The sequence below is a fragment of the Chlamydotis macqueenii genome, chromosome 3, assembly GCF_036417535.1.
Source record: "Chlamydotis macqueenii isolate bChlMac1 chromosome 3, bChlMac1.mat, whole genome shotgun sequence".
In the NCBI taxonomy this organism is placed as follows: domain Eukaryota; kingdom Metazoa; phylum Chordata; class Aves; order Otidiformes; family Otididae; genus Chlamydotis; species Chlamydotis macqueenii.
The window spans coordinates 97118125-97139437 of record NC_141558.1 but is presented as its reverse complement, the minus strand read 5'-3'; the positions used below and the strand labels follow the sequence as shown (position 1 = coordinate 97139437).

The 21313-nt window shown below is 44.5% G+C and overlaps 1 protein-coding gene and 1 long non-coding RNA gene across 4 annotated transcripts in view; one reads left to right on the top strand and one right to left on the bottom strand.

Moving 5' to 3' along the window:
• SIPA1L2 (signal induced proliferation associated 1 like 2) overlaps nucleotides 1-289 on the bottom strand; it is a 144418-nt gene extending 144129 nt beyond the window's left edge. For both annotated transcript variants that reach the window (XM_086744725.1, XM_086744726.1), the window contains exon 1: nucleotides 217-289. The gene's annotated coding sequence lies outside the window, so the exon portion shown is untranslated. The remainder of the gene's footprint in view (nucleotides 1-216) is intronic.
• Nucleotides 290-782: 493 nt separating this feature from the next.
• On the top strand, nucleotides 783-1823 carry LOC147601368 (uncharacterized). Of its 2 annotated transcripts, none has more exons than XR_015258220.1 (3): nucleotides 783-888; nucleotides 1376-1594; nucleotides 1686-1823. It is a non-coding gene; the product is annotated as an uncharacterized LOC147601368 (long non-coding RNA). The 2 variants fall into 2 exon arrangements; XR_015258219.1 differs by having other exon boundaries at nucleotides 790-888; nucleotides 1354-1594.
• Nucleotides 1824-21313: the final 19490 nt, after the last annotated feature.

Here is a 21313-nt window from a genome sequence, read left to right as displayed (position 1 = left end):
GACCGCAGCTCCCCGCCGCAGCCCTCCGTCCTCTCGCCGAGCCCGGAGAAGCCGGGATTTTCTCCCCTAGGGGAGCAAGAGGACCCGAGGAGGGGAGAGAAGAAGGGTGTCCCACCTTCCCTCCATAAACTGCTCCCGAGCCCCTCCCGGGAGAGAAAGCGCTCGTACGCCCGCGCTACCCCGAGCACCCCGTCCCCCCTCATCCCGGCTCCTTACCTGGTGCCGCCGCCTGCTCCGGCTGCTCCCGCCGCGGGACCCCCATGGCCCCCCCTCCGCCGCACACAGGCTCCACTCCTCCTCCCCGCTCCCTCCCGCGGGACACGCCGCCCGCGGGGCGCCGGAGCCGTCAAGGGAACCGGGGGGCGCCCGCTCGGGGTCTGGGGCGGGTGGCGCGCGCCACTCCTCCTCCCGCCGTGCGCGTGTCCGTGTCGCGTCCCCCCCCCCCTTCCTCGCGGCCACCCCCGTCCTCGCGCTCAGCCCTCCGCCTCGCGCTCTGCCCGGCGCTGGGTCTCGAGCGCGGCTCACCCGCCGGACAGGGCGGAGGGGCGGAGGGAGGGGCGGGCGCAGCGCCGACACTCACACACACACACACACACACGCCTTCCCTCGCACGCCCTCAAGCCCCACCCCTCCTGCCGGCCCCGCCTCCCATTGGCTTCGCCGGCTCGGCCCCGGGGGAATGCGAACTCCGCATTGGCCACTCGCGCTGTCGCGCAACCAAAACACCAGGCCCTGCCCCGCAGCGTACCCACCACCTCCCTCTCCCTTCACCACCCTTCCCCCAGGACCCTTCACGCACCGCGGCGGGGGTCGCGGGAGGGAAGCCCGGGGCCGTCGCGGGGCGCACCGGGGCCAGGCTGCGCGTTTGGGAGCGGAAGGGAGCAACAGGTGGGGTGGGGGGACGGCGGGAGGGCAGAGCACGGGGCCTTGGGAACGGCCCTACTGGGGAGCGCCGGCTGCCGCCCCGCTCCGTCAGCCGAGTCGGGCCCCCCGCCCCACACCCCCGTGCCCAGCCAAACCCCAGCGGAGCGCTGCGGCAGAGCGGTGCGAGTGCGGCGCAGCCCCTGCCCCGCACGGCCCCTTGTCCCCATTTTCAAGACCCTGGACAACGCCGCCCTGCCCTGCCCGGCCCGGCCTCTCAGCCCCGGGCGCCCCCGCGGGGCCGCCCACCCCTGCCCGTTCCCGCCAACCGCCGCCCGGCCCAGGGGGCCCCGGGTGCGGCGAGCAGCGGGGTGGCCGGGCCTCTGTGCCATCCTACCGGGCTCCGCAGTGCCTCAGCGAAAGCCGGGCCTGAGACCCTCCGGGCCTGCGGCTGGGGAGCGACCCTTCGGCTTTTTTTTTCCCATCCCGCAGCGCCCGTTGTCCTTACCTATAGCTTCACACCAGAGATACCTATAGCGAAGAAACACAAGGTGATGGAGTCCCCGGAATTGCCCCGTGTGCTCTGCCTCCTGCACACCGCTCTTCAACTGTCAATGGTCAGGAGCAGCAATGCTTTCTCTCTGTGTCGGACAGACCTGAATGTGTTTAGTTTGCCTGCCAAATGAGCCATGGCTACGTAGCTGCATTTCCTCCACCTCCTCCACGCGTTCTGGTAAGCAAACCAAAGTCTGGTTTGGGAATTTGAATTTCCCTATTTCTGCTCTGCGGGCCAGTTCTGCAAGGGGCTGTATCTGCAATCACAGGGCCCACTTCTACATAGAGGTTGCAAAATAGAAGATGTTATCAAGACTGATGTGGCTGCTCCCATCTGCTACCCCAAATTATGAAGCCTGCAACATCACTGGAATAAAGCCTACTCCTACAGAACCCTACAGAAACAACACAGGATTATTTTCTTTTTTTCCAGTCCTCTCTCACTTACTTTCCCCTCCGCCCGCGCCCACCTCTTGTGGGTATGTGAATTTCTGGTTGTACCAGTTCGCTCAGCTTTGGCGAGCAGGTTGCACGTTGACATTTACAAGTATTTCACCCCCTTGTAAACTTCCTCTCACTGCCTGCCCTTTGCTGGAAACAGAGCAGAAGGCTTTAGTGGAAAGGAACTACCACGTGTATGCCAAAGATCCAAAACACCCAGGGCAGGCCAAATTTTAGGTTATTGCGCTTAACTGTTCCTGTAATAGAAATTTTAAATCAAGAAATACAGTCCACAATCATAAATATAAGCATAGCTTCACGCAGGCTTATTAGAACAAGCTTGCAGATGGCAACATTTACTCTAAAAGCACCGGCAAACATTACAGTCATTAGTTGGTGTTTGGATGCTGTCTTGAGTGTTATCATTTTGGTTAAAACTATGTTTTAAATGTTATCATTTCTACCCAAAATCACTAGTCCCGTTAGGCAGCAGACTGCCTCCGTACTGAAGCAAGACCGCAGGAATAATAATATTATTATTGTCTTGACAAGGAGCCTCAGAAAGAAACCCCGCAAGTGAAAGGAACAGTGTATTTTTCCACATTAATCATGCTATAAACAGTGTCCTGGAAGGTTTGTTCTCTTAAACACCAGCCCGGAAAATGTCAACGGAAAGAAAGGAATCAGGAGAGGTGTAAGTGTGCACAGAGCGTGGTGGCAGTACTCGTCTGATTTCCGCACTGGCCAGGTTCTCATTACTGGCTGCTTGTTTCAACGAGTCCCTTTCACTGGGAGGACGAGCTGCCTCTCCGGAGTTCAGCCCCTCCGCAGCAATCGCTGGATTTTCCCCTCCTCGCTGTCGCTCCTGTGGTACCCTGCCTGTCCCGCTCTGGAGGAAAGCCGGGTGACCCGACGAGAGAGATGCTCGCCAGCCTCCCCTGGACCTTCCCCAGCCGGGGCGCCGCTCCCCGCCGCCAGGGGGCCTCCGGCCTCCGGGCTCCGGCTGCGGGCTGGGGGCTCCGGGCGGGAGCTGCCCTCTCAGCCCGGTTTTGGGGTAACCTTCCTCCTGTCCTCGCCGACCACTCGCGGGTGCGGCTGATTCACTGCTGCCCGGATGGTCCCTGCAGCGGAATTGTGCTTTTACAAGCCTGGCTGCGTTTCATCTGCAAACTTAGTAGTTGGTAGCGTGCTATACTAATAGGTAACGGAGCTGTAATATTTTGTATGCTAAGAACAATATTTGCATTTACTAACTGAGTTTTCTCTTAAATGCTCATTTTATAAAGCCCTTCAGATGCAAATCAGCTTTCTCCAAGAACATTTCGGTGTTTCACCTACTATCCCAAAGAACACTACACTAAAAAAAAACCTGACTGAAGTTATCTGTAAGTCATGGCATTTCCTTATCCTTTGAAAAAAGGCTAGTCAATCCCTAACAGACTGCAGCGCTGAGATTAACTCCTTCCTGCACATGGGGTGAATTCACCCCCCTGCATACGGTGCCCACAGCCTCCGTAAGAGGGCTTAATTTAGACACAAGAAATCCTTAGGTATTCTGCTGTGGAACTATGGCATTGCATGTGAATAAAAAAAATATTTCTCAGCTGACAGAATGCACTTCATGACAGAATTGTGCTACTTTAATAGGTCTAAACAGTTACAGCCAACAAGCTAAATGTGTTTAGGTTGCATTCCCAAAATTATACATTATCTACATCTTGACAAGATCCAGCACACTGATACGTATTAGGGTTTTGCTGTAAGGAGAGTCTGGAGGCTTGCTGTGATCACTGCTTTTTTTTTCTCTTTCTTTTTTTTTCCTCTCGTACTTTTTTCCCTTCTCACTCTCTCACTCCTCCAGTATCATTCCTTTTGGCTTCCAGGCTACCATCTGTGTACCCTCAGGGAGTCAACAAGGGAAGAACAAGGGCCAGAAACCAGAATGCAGGTGAAAAGAGGTAAACAGGAGCTTTTTGCAATAATAAAGGGCTGTTCAAGCCTCAAGAGCACAACAGCAAATGGGGTGAGAGGAATCTCCTGCCCAAACTAAAAACTGGTAAACATAAAGATGTAATTTAAAAGCGTGAAGAGAAATGAGGAGACTGATTTTCCCTTCAGCTTCTACTTCTTCCAGGATGCACATATATTACTTGCATTGTCTGGTGAAGGACACTCACTTGCCACAGATTTAGGATAAGTCACTTACAGCAGGACAGTCCAGGCTTTGACAATACGGACCCAGAAGGTATTATAACAGTTCAGCCACGGGCCAGACGACAACATACAAGCTGAAACCAGACAGAAGACCTCCCACAGGCCACAGCTTGGACAGCTCTGATTAAGAGGGCTGCCTGCTTTTTCCTGTATTATCTTTTCTTCACTTCACCTTTTCATATTTAGTTTCAAAGTACCCAGCTCAGCCACATTTGAAGCTAATCTTCAGACACCATTAACACATAGAGAGTTGTTCCAGCATCTCCTACAGACTGTTTGTTACCAGTGACGTGAAAACAACTCTAACAACAAAACTGGACTGTTCCATTCATTGTTGGGGAAGGGGGTTAGAGTGGGATCCTTGGAAGTGGTGCAGGAGGTGGAGAACGCATCCGGTAGCTACATGATGAGGCATGTTTTGCTGACACAAGGGACTCATGAACAGGCAAGCTGAAGAAAGTTTAGGTTTGTTTCCTCAGCCTTGGGCACAAGCCTAGAATCCAGGTGAAGTAAGTAAGCACTGAGCACAAGATCTCACCAATGCATAAAGATGTCATCTCACTCGCAAATCTTTTTGCTGATGTTGCTCAGTATTTCCTGACGCAGTTAATGAGGTGAGGCATTCTACAGGGGAATTCTGGCTAGGCCTTTGGAGCAACCTCAACTCCCTCTGGTCACACCAGAGGAAAGCTGTGAGCAGTAGCAGGGAAGCAGCCGCTGGCATCGCGCACTCCCTATGAATCACCATGCCATCCGCAGGCTGGTGCGAAGGTCAGCACTGCAGGCAAATCCCCAGACTTCATGCTTCTGTAGCTCCAGCAGCCCTGGAGCCACACACGCACAGCCTGGGGACACAGGAGCTCTTATTCCAGTAACCACAACTTCTTGGCAGTTTCTTGTACCTCCGAGTAGGCTGAGGGTGGATTTTGCTCTTCTAACCCCAAGCTGCCCTTTCATTTGGACATTATGTGGGTGAAACCATGCACTCACAATCTGTAAAGCTCCTATTTCACATGTTGCTCTTAAAGCACAAGCACAGTTTACCGCAATACTAATATTTCATCCCAATGGCTTCACTACACTACAAGCAATTCAGTGAAACAAAACATCCTCTGTATCCTCTGAAACTGGTTTTGAAAGCCCACATGGAGGAAAATGCTATTGGTTTTAATTAGCAATATCCTTCACATGAATCCCCTATTAACCAAAGGAGCATACTATATTTCATCTCACTTCCTCTAGTTTACTTACTACTGCGTCTCTTCTCTGTGGTTTACCAGCAGGAAACCACTGGAGGGGACATATCCAGATAAGATTAAACAACACAATATTATCATCTTTACTATAACCAGGCTGACAGTTTTTCTGCTAGATGCTAAAATGAGATTCATAGCCATTTTGGCTTCCATTCACTGTGGAAAGAAGCCATTCTTTTAATTCCACACTATTTCACTAATTCCCCAGCTATTTCACTTGTGACAGGCCATTTTTTTTTTTTTTCCCCTCAAATGCACTTCAATAGACAATAAGCTAGGTTCACCCTAGTTGAATGTAACAGGACGCAGAACCTGAGTGTCCTGGCCATAGACGTATCTCCAAGGGTAAGACTATGGCAGAGCAAGGCAGCTGTAGCCTCTCTTCTACTGAGAAGCTCTTGGAAAGCCACCAAGTGGCTTCCTTCTAGTGGTGATGAGACAAGAGCATGCCTGGCTTGATACATTTCTACCACAGGTTACCCTGAGGGTCTTTGATTGGACACAGAGCCTTAAGAGTACAGATGTGAAATAAGAGAGGCAGACAGAAGCAGGAAAAAAAGTGAATTTCTCTTGCACTGCGCTGATCAAACTGTACGGTGGATATTCCCAGTCTGAATTCTCTATGCATTGTCATGCTGGGTAACATAGCCACTCTGCAGCAGTGTGGGCCGACTTGCATAAAGCCTGTGAAATTTGCACCCATCCCATACATCCCTTTTTACTGAGACCGAGGTGATAATAGCCCATCTCTAACATGGATGGTCAGTTTCTACTTGCAAAAAAAAATCTCCCATAGTCTTTTATAGGATCAGTACTCTTCCGCACTTCTGGCAGAGTGCTGCTGTGCGCTTTATCAGAAACCTTCCGTGACTTGAAAAGACATCTCTAATCCCTTGGCTGTTTCACAGATACTGAGACTGCGTTCATTCCCAAGTAATTTCTCCTGCTAGGTAACAGAAAGTTCACCCAATAAGGGAATCTCCTCACTGTAAATAGGTTGCAACATCTGACTCTGCTGGGGAGGGAGGGAAAAAGACTGGAGTAAATTGGCACGATGAGGCATGTGAATGAAGTCAGCCAGGGAGAAAAGACAGCCCAGGCATCGGGAGACAGGCTGCTTCATTCAGCATATCTCCCAGGCAGCTTCTGCTGGCAGGTCTCTTAATGTCTGCATCTTATGTTAGGCAAACTGATAATATGCACCAAAATTCCATTATAATTATCACTGAGTTCAGTTTTTAATATAACCACTCCTCTTTTTTTTTTTTTTTTTGTGGTAGCTATTAATTTGACAAGCATGTTTTCTGGGACTGACATTTTCCAGACTTGGTTTTAGCACATGACAGGTTTGGGTATTTGAAAGATGAAAGAAAATCACCAGGGCTATTAAAGCATGTAAAGATTATTTTCCACATGGTCCAACTAGAACTTTTGCACGTGACTAACTCATAAAAATCTGAAATTAGAAACTCTAAACATAATTATTTTGTAAAAATACTTACCTCTTGATAGAGAAATGTTCACAGGTAATTTTTAAAGAAGTTTTAAAGTTTTGTCATTTCTTAGTTGGCAGTTTTACTATGTTCATTAAGACTTCCATTTTAGGATGCTTTGATGAGATATAATTGGATGGGTTGTTTCTCAAAAGGGATAAAAGATTGTATATATTTAAACTAGATAGTTCTTTCAATAACCAAAGCAGGCTGAAAAAGCGAAGACGCTATGAAATCACTATTGATCTCACTACAGTATCTGGGAAAGACTTAAGACAGTGATGGAAAGTATAGAAAATCCATTGATAGGTAGCGAGATTGATCTTTGTTAAGGACATTCTACTGGAAGAAAATTTGTTAATATCTTTTCAATCTCCCATAAATTCTTAGACTTTAAAGCTCTGAAGGATCATTTGTGATAATCTAGTCTGACTTGTATATGACATGCCATTGAACTTCTGTGAATTAGTTTTTGTCTCAACTAGATGTCTTCTAGAAAAATCTCCAGTCATTCTATATGTCTTCTCATCGATGGAAAATTCACTGAAGTCCTTGGTAAACTGTTTCAATTACTTTCACTGTTAAAAATGTGTGCCTTATTCCTAGTTTGAACTGTCTGCCTTTCAGTTAATGCAGCTTGTTATACTTTTGTCCACTGTACTGAAAATTTCGTTCATGCTGTGTGCTCAGTGCTGGTACATGCAAACTGTAACTGCGTTACTCCTCGATCAGTTCTATTACAAAGGAAATACGTAGCATGTTCAGAGTTTTTCACTATGTCTGTTTTTCATTTCCCATGATAATTCTCATGGTTTTTCTCTGAATTGTTTTCACTTTGAGCTCATACTAAATTCCTTCCTGAAATATGGAAGAATGTAGATGTCATATTGTCAAGAAGCCCAGGGAGACGTCTTCCTCAAGCATGGATCTTTGTTAAGTTGCTATCAAGCTGTTTAGTTACTCTTCAAATTGTGCCAATAGAACCTACGCTCCCATTCTACCTCGCATGTCCCAATTCTTGTTTTTAAGGCGTTCAGTTTGAAACACCAGAATGACAGGAAACAACTACAGCTTAATCTGCAGCCCTATTGTATAGCATTGCTCTGCTGACCAACATTCGGAGTTGAAATACAGAACATTTTAATTCACTGGAGGATTCACAAATCTTACAGAAGCCATTTGTTTTTATTCACCAAACTATATCTAGTGTAATAAAAATGCAAATTCACTTACTTCTAATGGTTCACACATGGCCCAAAGCTGTATTTAATTCTTTATCTTTGGGGTTATGTGGTCGATGATGAAGCCTTACGTGGATCACGTACACATGAAATGAATTTCACTGGCAAGTCTGGCTCCCATGAGAGAAGCAAAGGCGAGTAATCTTGAACCTGGGCCTCATAATAACCTCTAAACTTCTGCTCTTGTTCCGTGCTGTGACATCCCACTGATAGCCCTGTTTTCTACACTTTCCAAGCAGAAAACTTCTTCCCCCTGAAATTCACAAAGGATGCAAACTGAGGATCTCTAGAGCCTAAATGTTTGCCTTTCATTTGGTGTCAGATGCAACACGTATCTGATGTATCTACTAGTGGTCTTTGGAGAAGGCACCTGCTTCTGCTCACTGACAACTATTGGAAAAAATGATAACTTGGATTTTAATTGCTCAAATGTTTGAAGAACCTGGACACACCCTTTGCCCATATAGTGTGTCTCCTGGTATTTGAAATTGCTCTATCTTGTCTTTCATCTACCCCAGAAGCTGTGGGCATTTTTTCACAAATTATCTCTTCTTTGTCATCCACAGCTCCATTTTCTCGTTTTGCAGCCTGCTAAATTGGTAACAGTGTAGCAGGAAACAAAGAGTTTCTGACTCATCTATCATGAGACATCTAACAGTTCGGTGAGGTTTGTTTTTCTGCTAGGACTCCTCACCCGGCACTTGGAGTAGTATAACAACATTACCTTTGTGTTTCTTCTGACACTGCACTAAAACTCATGAATTCACTGAGTACTCTGCTTCAGAAATGAGCAGGCCACAGAAGAAACATTGCAAATACCCTCAGGCTTCTATGTGCTTAAGTTATAAGTGATTCAGACCAAATTCTGGAGTTCTTTGACCTGATTTTGCTCTTCACCAACGTGTTATTTGCATGACTTTGGCAGCGAGGCTCGGCACCGCAGGAGAGCCAAGGCCACTGCAGCTTTGCTTGGTTGCGTGCACATTCCGGGCAGACTTTCTGCACAGGGGCAACAACAGGTTGGAGCAGTAAAAGTCTGGGGTAGTCAACCCAAGAGGGAACATTACAGCAGAGGCTTTATTGCTCAGCCAGCTGGTGTCAATTTGAGCAGCTCTGCTACTCACTCTGCTACTTTGGTGGCCAGTTTGCAAAATGATCCAGTGGCTAGGAGACACATTCGCCCTGCCAGGCCTGGAAAAGAGGGACATTTCAGGTCCTCTGGGCTGGCTGATCCCACTGGTGGGGCACCATGGGAGGCTTACAACAGACACACATGCCATTAGCTGAGCCCTGTTATTTTCGGTTGCAGCTATTTGATCTTTAACTACTTGTGTATTTGAGAAACTTAAGAACACATCAGCTGCTTTTTTTTCTTCTTCTTCCTCTCAATTTTATCATTTCCATTTGTCACTGTTGCTTTTTCCATTTTATGCTAGAATTTTATATGAATTACTGGATTTTACAGCCTGCCACTGTGAACATAGAAGAACTGGAGCAGCCAGGCAATCGCATAACCGTGCTCTTTTTGCCTGATTGAAAGCTTATTGATGTTATAGGAATCTCGTAGTTTTCTTCACTGGGTTTTCTATCAGAGTCTTATGACAAGAATCTGGTACACAGAGAAGAAGAGAGAGGTAAGGTATACAGCTTTCAAATGCCAGACAGCATTGGTCTTTTCCCTCTCTTCTCCTCCCTGCCTGAAGAACTTCACACTGGTTCAGAGCTTGGGTAAATTTACAAATCACCATGGAGTTGGCCTAAACTTGGAGAGGCTGCCCTAGACCCAGAGCAGGAGATGTGCCAACCAGCCAGGCAATGAATGCAGTACCCTAAATAGCAAGCCCTGCTGAGAGGTAGGTCTGTGGAGTCTGGTAGCGTAACAGTCACAGGGCTGTACTGCTTTCAGGACATATAGATCCACACAGTGCTAAATTTAGTCACACGCATTTATCATTGCAAACTTGGTCAAAAGTGGGTCTTTGCATGGTGCCTCACAGAACAATGCAAACAACCCCATCTCCTTTTTTTCATGGTTCTATTGCTGTTATGCTATTTTGCCTTCTCTCCTTTACAAGTCAGATGCAGATTAAATGAAAAGATAATTCATCCATTAAATAGATCAGTGGAACAGTAGCATTCACCACAGGTTTTCGCCTGTTTTACTGGTCGGTTGATAATGTAATCACTCTTTGCATAATAGCCAAAAAAAAATGAGCAAGCATGTGGATCAAGTTTCCGGAGAGTGTTCCACAGATTCAGTAAATGAGGTAGTGACGCTCAGGTAATGTTCTAATTCTTGTTAGTTTTGAAAGGCTGGTATTTCTGTAGATAATATCTTCTAAGTTTTGTTGAGCAAGCATGACTGTACTAAGAGAGAATTGTTTCTTTCTCTGGCCTACTTTCCTTTTCACACACATTGCAAAGGGAGATTCTAGCTACTCAGAAATACCTCTCAGTGCACTGAGGTACCCTGCCTCTCACCTGTCAAAACGATGTCACTCTATGGTGAGTTATAGAAAAGCTGTAAATTGGCTTTTGTTTTCGCACTGTGCCTTTCACCTTTCCCCAAACAGGAACTCCCACCTCATTTTGCATTTGCTCTTACTCTGGATGGAGCCCAGACACCTACTGCAGAAGTGATCACAAGCTCTTTGTTTCAGGTTACTTCAATTTGAGAAGGGCTGGGAAAACAGTTCTGAAGGACCATGTAACTCCACTCAGTAAAGGAACAAAGACAACTCAAAATCAAGGAAAGGAAAATGCATTTAGTCTCGTTATTTGTTTTGGCAGTTGAAAGTTAATTTTAATTACGCCTAATGCCTCATGAAATGCTGTTTTACAGCCAGTTGAAACAGGCCACTGTTGAAATAATGAAGACATAGTAACATGAGATAATGCTGCTGTGCATACTCTTAAATCTGTCCTGAGCAGTGAGGAAGATCCATCTTGCCTCATGCAAACTGTGGCTCACTCTGGTTAAGTGATAAATACAGCAACACAGCTTTAGCTCTGCCATCTCTGCCTAACTCCTTGAGCACAGCTGCTTTCACTGCATGCACTGTGGCAACCCAGTGTGGCGACCGGATTTGTACAGTGGTGAAGAAAAAGTGGGAGCCAGCGCCCTTTTCTGCATGGGCCACTCCTGAGGAAGTCAAATGCAGTTGCCAGTCTTCCTCACAAGTGTGGCACAAGGCGTCCCACTCAGGGCAGGGCAGTGCAAGGACCTCATAAGCCGAGAGTGTCTCCCCAAGACTGGCCTACAGGGCTCTTGTCCTATGTGTGCTGGGAATCTTCTCGGAAACGTCTAACGCTGGCTTCACGAGCAACCAGGCAAGCATCACGTTTAAGACACGGATCACCTTTCCCTCTATTCCTCAGCAAGCAGCCTCAGCTCTACCACCGCCTCTTGGTAACGCTGTAGTGCAAGGACACTGCAAGGACGCAGCAGCAGCATTGCAGTAGAGTTGCAAGGCGCTACGTATTGGAAGTGGTGCTGCTGCGAGCAGGATGGGTACTGAAGAAAAGCGGTGATCATGGAGGGATAAATCAAGGACTCCAGCACAGACAGTGGCCAGGTTTTCAAGGGACTAGCAGCAATCCTTTGGGAAGGAGTATGGAGGAAGACAAAGGCATCCTTAGGGGAACAAAGCCTTCTTGCAGAATGGCTTAGCAAACCCCAGCATGGGAGACTGATTAATTTCTGCAGTCTGCCCCTGGCTGTGTGGACTAGTCAGAGTCTTGTGTTTTCAGACAGAAAGGTACAAAACATACTTGCCTTCCCCAGTGCTCTGGAAGTGATTACCTAGCTGGCATTGCTTCTCTTTAAAGATCACTGCTAGCTTACCCCAGCCCAGGTCCCTGTGAGATCAGCAGCAAAGCTCCCATCACATCCAGTTGGAACAGGATCAAGCCCAGGACAGAAATAACTTTTTTTAATCTCCAAGGCCACCAAAATGCAACTTTTTGTTTACATAGCATGGTCTTCTTTTAAATGGCTACATGCACGTTTTGCCTGAAATCGAACCCCAAGAGATCTGTGACCAACAGACCTTACCCACAAGCTGCCTGTGCTCCGCTGTTGCATTCCAATGCATTGGCAGGGGAGGAGACCTCTCTTTATGAAACTATTTAATTAGGAAACCAGGAACATCTCTAGAGAAGTAAAGAATACTATAAAAAGAAACTGGAATAAGCTTTGCCCTCCACAGAAATAGGAACTTCTGTTCCACATCATTCATAAATGGTATTACCAGCATTACTACTTATTATAATAGTATTTGAATGTTTTCTTGGATTTACCTTCACAATTACTCTATGAAGAGTTGAAACATGTTATCCCTATTTTACAGATGAAAATAGTAAGAGAAGATAAGTAAGGGAAATATTGAAGGGGACGAAATCCTCGACACGGCCAAAAACTGAACGCAGGTCTCCAGTGCCTTGCCCTGCTTCCTCCCCCTCTCAGGCTGCAGTGTCAGGACCCAGCAGGAGCCGTGCAGAGGGCAGGGCTGGGCAGCGAAAGCTGCAGTAGCATCTTGAGCCACAGTGCTCTACCCAGACAAGTTTCCTATGGGTCTCCGCAGCAGACCACCTCTGTGCTGCTTTCTTTTTTGTTTATTTGTTGTTTGGTGGGGGTTTTTTTTAAATTTATGTTGTTTTCAGTACCTAAAATAGTTTCTTGGATATTTCTATTATAGTGCAGCTGCATAAGCAAACCTCATACAACTCTCTGCCAGCCTCACATCTGGAGCCTGTGGACACTGGAAGATCAGCCAGCACTGAGGAACCTCAAGGTGATGTGAAACCAACATTTGTTGCTTCTCTAACAGTGCCTAAATGTTACACCTGACTGACAACAGGCTTCATTACTGTAAGATCCCACCTGGAATGATTTGGAAAGTCAAAGAGCAGTAACAGAAAGTTACAGTGTTCCACAGGACAGGATCTGTCATTGAAACAACTCACAAGACTGTAAGAAAATCAAAGGGGGAAGAGAGAAGTAAGAATGGGGAAGGAACAGAATAAAGTGTACTGGCTGAGCCTGAAATAGGTTTATGTCAGGCCTGATGGTGATACTCTTATTCATACTTAATGGTATGTTAGCACATGTGGGGTAAATTATTACTGACTTGAGGGCATAAAAATCAGATCCATCAGGCTCTAGAAGTAAGAAAGCTACTGTCTGGAAACATCCTTTAAAATTAACAACTCAGTGAAACTGTTTCAGCATGGGGAAACAGGTCAATCTACTTTGAATTTGTTAAGCAGACGATACTTTGAAATGGCCACGGCTGATGCTTTTAAGAGTGATTCACAGATATTCTCTAGAAGGAATGCTTGAATTGAGAAAGAAAAAGAACTGCACACTAAACGTGTTCTGAAAAAGAAAGCACACCCAGTTTTAGCTTCAGCTTTTCTTTTTTAGTCATCTGGCAGCAATGGGAAGCTATGATGGGTACAATCATATCATGTAGCTGAAGCTGTCTAAAAAAAAAGAAAAAGAAAAGTTGAGGAAAAAAGCTATGCACTGTATTTTGTCTCTAAAATATTCTGGGGCAAGGCAGCAGATGACACTGATACCTGGACATCTGCTATGTTGCCTCTGGTAGTTCATCCAGGTAAAAAAAAGAACTTGAGCAATGAACTCTCAAAAAAGTTGACTCAAGCCCTTTAGCAGCCCCAGTTATGCACCTTTGAATTTTCTGAGACAAACACTGACTCCTTTGCCAGGAGGCTGCAAGGAGTGGAGAAGAAGGTGTGTATGTTACGTTTTGTTAAATAAACCACACAACTGGCACTGTGGAAAGAGGAAGACATACTGAAAAAAAAAAAATTGTGGATGCAAACTCATCAAAACATGTCATTTCAGCAGCTCTCAGCATCAAGGAACGTATTTTCCTGCAAAAAAAAAGTTTTACACTAGGACTATTAACTGATCCTTTTTTTTTTATGCTGCCTTATGCGGGTTCATAAACTGCAGTCTACTCAGGATCTTTTAAAAAAATTATTAATAGCAATGAATGAGCATAGATATGTTTGTGTTTGTATATGTGTGTTGTCAAATGTTTGATTTTAAAATTTCAAGAGGAGAGATCAACTGATTAATGCAGAAGCCGTTTTCAGACTAGTGAAAGTGGAGTTCAAAAAGCAACTCAGATGAGAGGACATCAAGAGACTTTTGCCGGAGTGGCTGTCAGAGCAGAGGAGCGAGCACAAGGCCTCCTCTTCCACATCACCGTTAAGGCATCATCTATCTATTCTCCCTGACTACACCTGGGGGAGGCTGCCAACACACCTTGCAGCACTGGCAGCCCTCTGCTCCTTGAAACAAGCCACAACAGCAATGTTGAGACCAATGTTTGGCACCAGGAGAAAATCAAACAACCCCATTGGGCCAGACAAGTTAACAACACATGGGGAAGACGTGGAAAGCATTGCTAAAATGGTTGGGAATGTTCAAAGTGAAGAAACCAGATAATTATCGACATAAGACCTGATTGTCCTGTCATACGGCTTTTATGATAGCATGACTCTGCTGACTATGAAAGAGTTGCTTCTGATTCAGACTGAACTAAGCACTTTGTGAGCATCGTGATGAGCCTCATGAGAAGGTCTAAGCTTGCTGTTGATCCTGGTACACCTCTGAGTCATGAACTGGCATGAGAGGCAGGACTTCTCTTCTCTTTCTCTTCTCGGAAAGGGTAGTCAGGCACTGGAATGCACTGCCCAGGAAGGTGGTGGAGTCACCGACCATGGGGGTGTTCAAGAAACGTTTGGATGTTGTGTTGAGGGATATGATTTAGCTGAGAAGTATTGGTGATGGTTGGACTGGATGATCTTTTAGGTCTTTTCCAATCTTGATAATTCTGTGATTCTGTGACTTGAGAATTCTTGACTCTTCCTCACTCACTCTTTTGACTAGACAAACCAAGCCTGTACTCAAGTTGCTCGCTGCAGTTAAGCTCTTTCTGACAACACCTGTGGTTGAAGTACATTTTATTCTCTCCCACGTAAAACCAAGGCTATGGCCAGCGAGTTCCTTATCTGATGCCTTGCTCTTGGTGCCTCCCTTGTACCAACACCAGTGTTGGGCAAGCACATGCGAGTGACCCAGCCGATCATACTTTCAGGTGAGATACTTTTCAGCTGCATCTGTTCTGCCATCTGATTCATTATACATCGTATCAATGTTCATGTCACCACAAAAGAGGCAGCAGCAAGCACATGCAGTAAGTTAAGTGTTAGGAGGGGGAGCATGACCCCATGGCAGCACAAATGGCAGCACAAGTTTATGTCAGATTAAAGTAACATGCTTAGTAAGATGCAAAATTCTGCCATGTTTGGAAGTCTCACAGTAAGGGCATTTCTTCTGCTTGTCTATAGCAATCATATCTACTCTTTCGTGTAGCCATGCCATTTTAGTGGTGAAAATGCCAATGAATGTCATGACAATCTGTCAACTTTCCCCTCCTGGTTCTGGTTGATGGACCATAAATTCAAAGAGCTAGTCAGCCAGAAAGTGCCATTGCCAAATTCTACACATACTGCAACAACCTGAACTGTTTCTTGTATTATAAAGAGGAATTTCCTGCAGGGATTTAATATGAACTATTCTAGTCCTCTGTTCTCTCTACCAACACCACCACATTAAATAACACCTCTAACAAATGCAGCTTCAACTGAAAATTAGCACACATTGAATGTGTCACATATAAAGACAACTAAGATTTTCATTTCAGCTTTAAAAAGCCAGAAATCCTGTGTTTTGTTTATTTTTGCACTGCAAGCACATCCTGAGGCAAATAACTCAACCAAAGGATTTCCAAGAGCCAGCTCTTATCTAGAGGACATGAAATGGAAGTGTTAATAGCACCAACATATAGGTGTCAGTGTCACTGCAATAATTGCACTACAAGTCAGAGGCTGACACCCTCAGAAAAGAAAGTGTCAAAACAGTAGAAATCAAGGCTATGAGATTTTCTTCGCTTATGAAAACGGGCCTCGAATGAGCATTCAAATGTTTAACTGAAATTTGCCACTATATTTAAGATGACAATTAAAACTGACCTCTTTTCACTAAACAAAAAATGCATGGAATTGTCATGTCAGCATCATCAGGATAGAAATAAAGAGAGTAAGTGCAGTAGGCTTATCTATTCCAGGTGATAAGCATTCATGGTCTGCAAGCCACCTGTTCCCATGGACTAAGGCTCTTTCTCACTATGGAACAAAGACATTTCTAGTGTTTCAGGCGAAGTTACCTAGAGACCAACGTTTTTCGTAAAAAAAAATAAAATGTATCTGTGGTTGCAAAAGCAGAAACATTCACAAATCTATGTAAAATGCAAACTTATCAAAATGGGACTTGTAACTCTAAAGAGGGGCTCTTTGTTTTCTTTTCTTTTCTTTTTTAATTTATGTTCTTCTTATTTCCTTTGACCAGAATTGACTGGAAGGCTTTGGACTTCAAGAATGCTCACTTGAATATCTGAAAAAAAGTGAATGCAAATAAAACAAAAATGAAAATTTCTTTGAAATGTTTTGATTATTATTTTCATAAGGCAGCAAAAGTCAACAGATTTAGGATGAATATGCTTCTATTTGCCTTCAGTAAGTCTTTTACTATGAATTTCTAGTTTATTTTGTGTAACAACAAAGAAATTAATTACTCTCAGCCTGGAATAAGTCTGCAGAAATTAGGATCTCAGCCCAATCTGAAGTTAAAGGACTATTGTTAGCAATATGAAAAGTACGTGTGGTTTTCTGATCTTCTCAAGGCAAAATAGGCATGATGGGCTGAGACAGATTGTTTGTCTGATCATTTTCCCTGACCTTTGATGTGAGCATTGATTTCTGTATGGAAGTGCTTTGCATTCAGCTCTTTGGTATCTGCAAAGTGGAATTCATAAACAATGGTAATTTCCTCCAATGCAGGGAAATAATTTATAGGGCAGATGGGATGATCAGACATCATCAAAAGATAAAAGTAGAAAAAACCTGGACATATTTTTACTCTCTGCAAACACAGCTGCTGAGAGTAAAGAAAGGAGCATCTTCTAGTTCCCGCTGCTTAATTCTGCGCACTGGGGTAGCAAGCTGCAACAGCATCACAACACAGTCATGGGCATGGAGTACAAACCCAGGGAGCATTTTGTAAGACCAAGTTTTGTGTCTGTGCTCTGGAAACTGTATTCTTCCCACAGAGTTCCCAGTAGACGCCATTCTGAGGCAAGCAGCTTTTTTAGTGGTTGACGACACAGCCAGAGGGAGGAAGAGGAAGAGGTGAGCAACTTATGAAAATAAGTAAAAAGAGGGAGGGGAAAAAGAGGGAAATAAGGGGAGAAAGTGGGAGAGAGGGGTTGAACGGAGACTCATTTGCTGCTCAGCATGGTGGAGCATAATGAAATCAGGGAAACTCCAGCGCATTTGCAGAGCCCCTGAGTTAAGTCACTGAAGCAAGCCATTAGTGTGTCACTCTATGTATGCCATCTCTCCGAAACACCGGCAAAAGTATAAGCTAATTATGTGAGGGAGGTTGCTTTCCTGGTCAGTTAGGAGATGACTTTTTTTCATATATGTCCCTGCTCAGAAAAACACAGACACCCCTCACCCCATCACTGTGCACTGTACTTGAAGAGTGTGCATGAAAAAAATGACTCTTTCATTTGCGTCTAAAGGACATTGAGCTCTTTCAAAAATCAAGGGAATTCTGTTGTAGACTAATTCAGTCAGACTGGAATCCATGAGACGTCAATTTTCATTCAGATCTCACCTGTGCAATTAAAGAAATCAGTGCCAAGAACTTTGATTAGTGCGGAAATGGGGGAGCAGCAGAAGTGTGGTATGTTTTGCAGGTAGCAAAGGCCATTCTGGCTTCTGCAGCGTGGAGCAGATTGATGCTTTGTGTGAAGGTGACACCTTCAAAAGCAGCAACTGGAGAACTGCAAGTGTAACTCCTCACTCCCCAGGCCCAGTCCTGTTACTGCACTGGTGAAGCAGGATTTACTTCTGGACGTATTTCTAAAATGAGAAGTTGCTCTTACAGTTGAATATATATTAGAAAAGAAAGCTGTGAATGGAAAAAACTCCCTAATGTGCCCCTACACTGCAAATGGCCATTACATTAGCTTCCAAGGATGCAATTAAGTTTCAGCTCGGTCTGTCTTACAGCCAAAAATTCAGTCCTGAGGTTTATTTGAATTTAACCTTTTTCCCCAGCTCTGAATATTGCACTGTGTAATTCCGCAGATTGAAAAAAAAAAAAACATGCTATAAGCACTTGGTTCAGTTTTAAAAAAAATAACTGGCAGGAATTTTCATAGTAGTGCAAGTGGATATTCTGTTAGTTGGTGTATTTATATTTGGGATTTTCTGTGGCTTTCACATATCTCAACACCTCATAAGGATTAATCAATGTATCTTTACAAAACCAAGTGTCCTGGTTCTGGCCAGGATAGAGTTAATATTTACCTGAGCTGGGTGGAGAACTGAAGCTGGTAGCCCCTATGGCTGGGATAGTTAACTAATTAGCTAACAGCTGGGGTTAATTTACCCAAATTAGCCAAAGGGCTATTCCATCCCATCTGACATCATGCTCAGTATATAAGTGAGGAGGGTGCTGAAGGGAGGCCCTCCTAGTTGGAAGAGACTGGATGTGGAGATCTGTTGTGAGCTATTATACTGTATTTGTGTTCCATCACTCTATTGTTTTCTTCTGTCATTACTGTTAAATTTACTTTTTGTTCAATCTCAACCCGCGTGTTTGGTTTTTTTTTTTTTCCTGGTTTTCTTTTGTTTGTCAAATCTCCTCCTATTCTCTCGGAGAGTCGGGGGAGTGAGAGAGAGACTGCGTAGTCTGGTCCCCGTTGGGGCTGAACTACGACACCAAGTGACACAACCTGGTTGCCTTGGGCCTGTGTGTTCAGCCCGTCCCTCATGGTAACTTCTGCCTTCCTTCTCATTTGTTGCCTTCTGCACCTCAGCCAATGCACAACCTCAGCAGAGTCTATCCTCTGCAAACAGGTTAACCCTCTGTAAAACAGAGCAGGGCTGTTACTCCCAGCAATCACAGAGACACTGAACAACTTCTCCAAGATCAGAAGGAACATCTGTGACCAAGGCAAGGGTGATCTTGTCTCTCCTGGATCTCAACCACAGAACTTTGCTAGCGCAGTAAATAATCACTGAGGCAATTTTGTTGGCATTTTGTCTTCCTCTAATTAGACTGTTCCAACCTGAGCACAAATCTTGAGTCCCCCAGCTTCAACATCTTTTCCCTCTGAGATGTATGCTTTGGTTTCTCATGCCCATGTTATTTTACGGTCTCTGCCCTTCCTTCCCTCTAAGCTTTGATCTTTTTCAAATTGTATAGGAGAGGCATCATCTATAGTAAAAAAAACTTTAGCTGTCTCATTCATTCCAAACCATAACTATCCAAATGGATAGTAATAGTTAAATTGGTATGAAATCCATTGACCTCAAAGAAGTTATGACTCTTATACCAGTTGAAATCGAGTCCTGTGTTTTGAGACAGTATAAAATACAATTTCCAAATCAACATGGCATTTAACATTTCCTACTTTGGTTCAAATATTTGACCTTCTCTGTTGTGGCTTGAAGGGTTGCAGAAGTTCAACATTTATTGTGATTTTAACGTAGCAATGCCCGAAGGCCTCCACTAGAATCAGGATCCTCTTCTCTTTAGTCCTTTCAAATGTGCAAGAAAAGGAAATGGGTTGGGAAAAGCTTGCAATCAAATGAGCAGGCAACACCATCAGGCCTGTTTTGATGAAAGACCTGGGAAGCGTACCAACAGTTCATGTTAAGTTTGAAACACCATTCCAGTTGGTAAAATGGAACAGAGTAGAAAAATCTGCCAGCTCTTTTAAGCAATCATAGGAGCTTACCCAAAAAGCAGAACTTTACACTTCAACTCAACTTATTGAGTAGAAAACTCCTGTGTAAAAAAGATAAATTAAAATCTTCCCGCTCTCCAGAACTGTCCATTCAGTTTCTTATGAAGAATGTCATAGCAAAATAATTGTAGCTGCAAATAGAAAGTCTTATTGGTGTAAAATACAAGGACCTTTTAAAAGGCAAGTATTTAGATGGGAAAGAGACACAGAGGTGACAGAACTTTGCCTAAGATATCAGCTGCCCCTGGCATGGCCAAGGTACCCACTGATACGCAGGCCAACATAACAGCAACGGGATCCCACTCTCCCTCTTTTTAAAGACATAGGCTAGAAGGTGCAGACAGTACCAAGAAAATTTTGCACAAAAAGGCAACTTTTTCAGTTATTTTTCCCTGGATCCTAGTAGCATCAAATACTTTTGTAGCCCAGGCAATAAAGCAAGCAGCTGATTTTTATATACTTAATTTTGCGTATCAGTGTAGCTTGATTTATATACAGGGAAAACAACATGACCATTAAGGATGAAAATAATTGAACACAAGGACAATGAGGAAGAATCATGTAAACGCACCTGATGATAGAGTGATTTTTCTCTCCTTACAATCCTTACCTCTTGCATGAGATTTATGAGCTTGAGGAAATCATAAAAGGGTGCAAAAAGAGACAGGCTATTGGAAAGAAGAGGAAGGAGTCTTAGATTTTTATTTCAGCCTTTGCACCCAAAGGGCACAGAAACAATGATCCTATGTGTTACTTTTCATTTTCAAAGGGATTTGCATTATTGCCTAATTCATCCTCATTACCATCCTCAGAGAAAATAATAATGTTGTAATTGGGTTGCAACAAAGGCTTTGGACAATTGGTTTCAACAGTTTCTCCATAACAGTAGATAAAACTACCACATACTTATTGCCTCTAACAATTTAAAATCACTCTACATACGATGCAGTATTTTATACATGTGAGTGTGTGATAGGTTTGGAGTCTGAGCGCTTTGTCCCATGGCCTGCTTAAAGGTGGATAAGTCATGTCTAAATCAATGAGATATCAGTTCACCAGGTAATTTAAGGATATGCCTAGCTTCAAGTTATGCACCTGACGCAAACCGGGACCTCTTGAAAGCACTTTTCCTTGTCATCTGGAAGCTAGATAAAATTCAGCAGAAGGATGAAGAAAATCGTAGGAAAGTATTTAACAGCAGCTGAACATTACTACCTGACTCAGTTGCAGGAATACAGGGGGGTCCTGGGTCAAGAGGTGCAGGGGTAATATTCACCTCCCCTAACTGTAGATGACTGCAGTGTAGACATGCATACCTCAACTATCCTTCAGGGTCT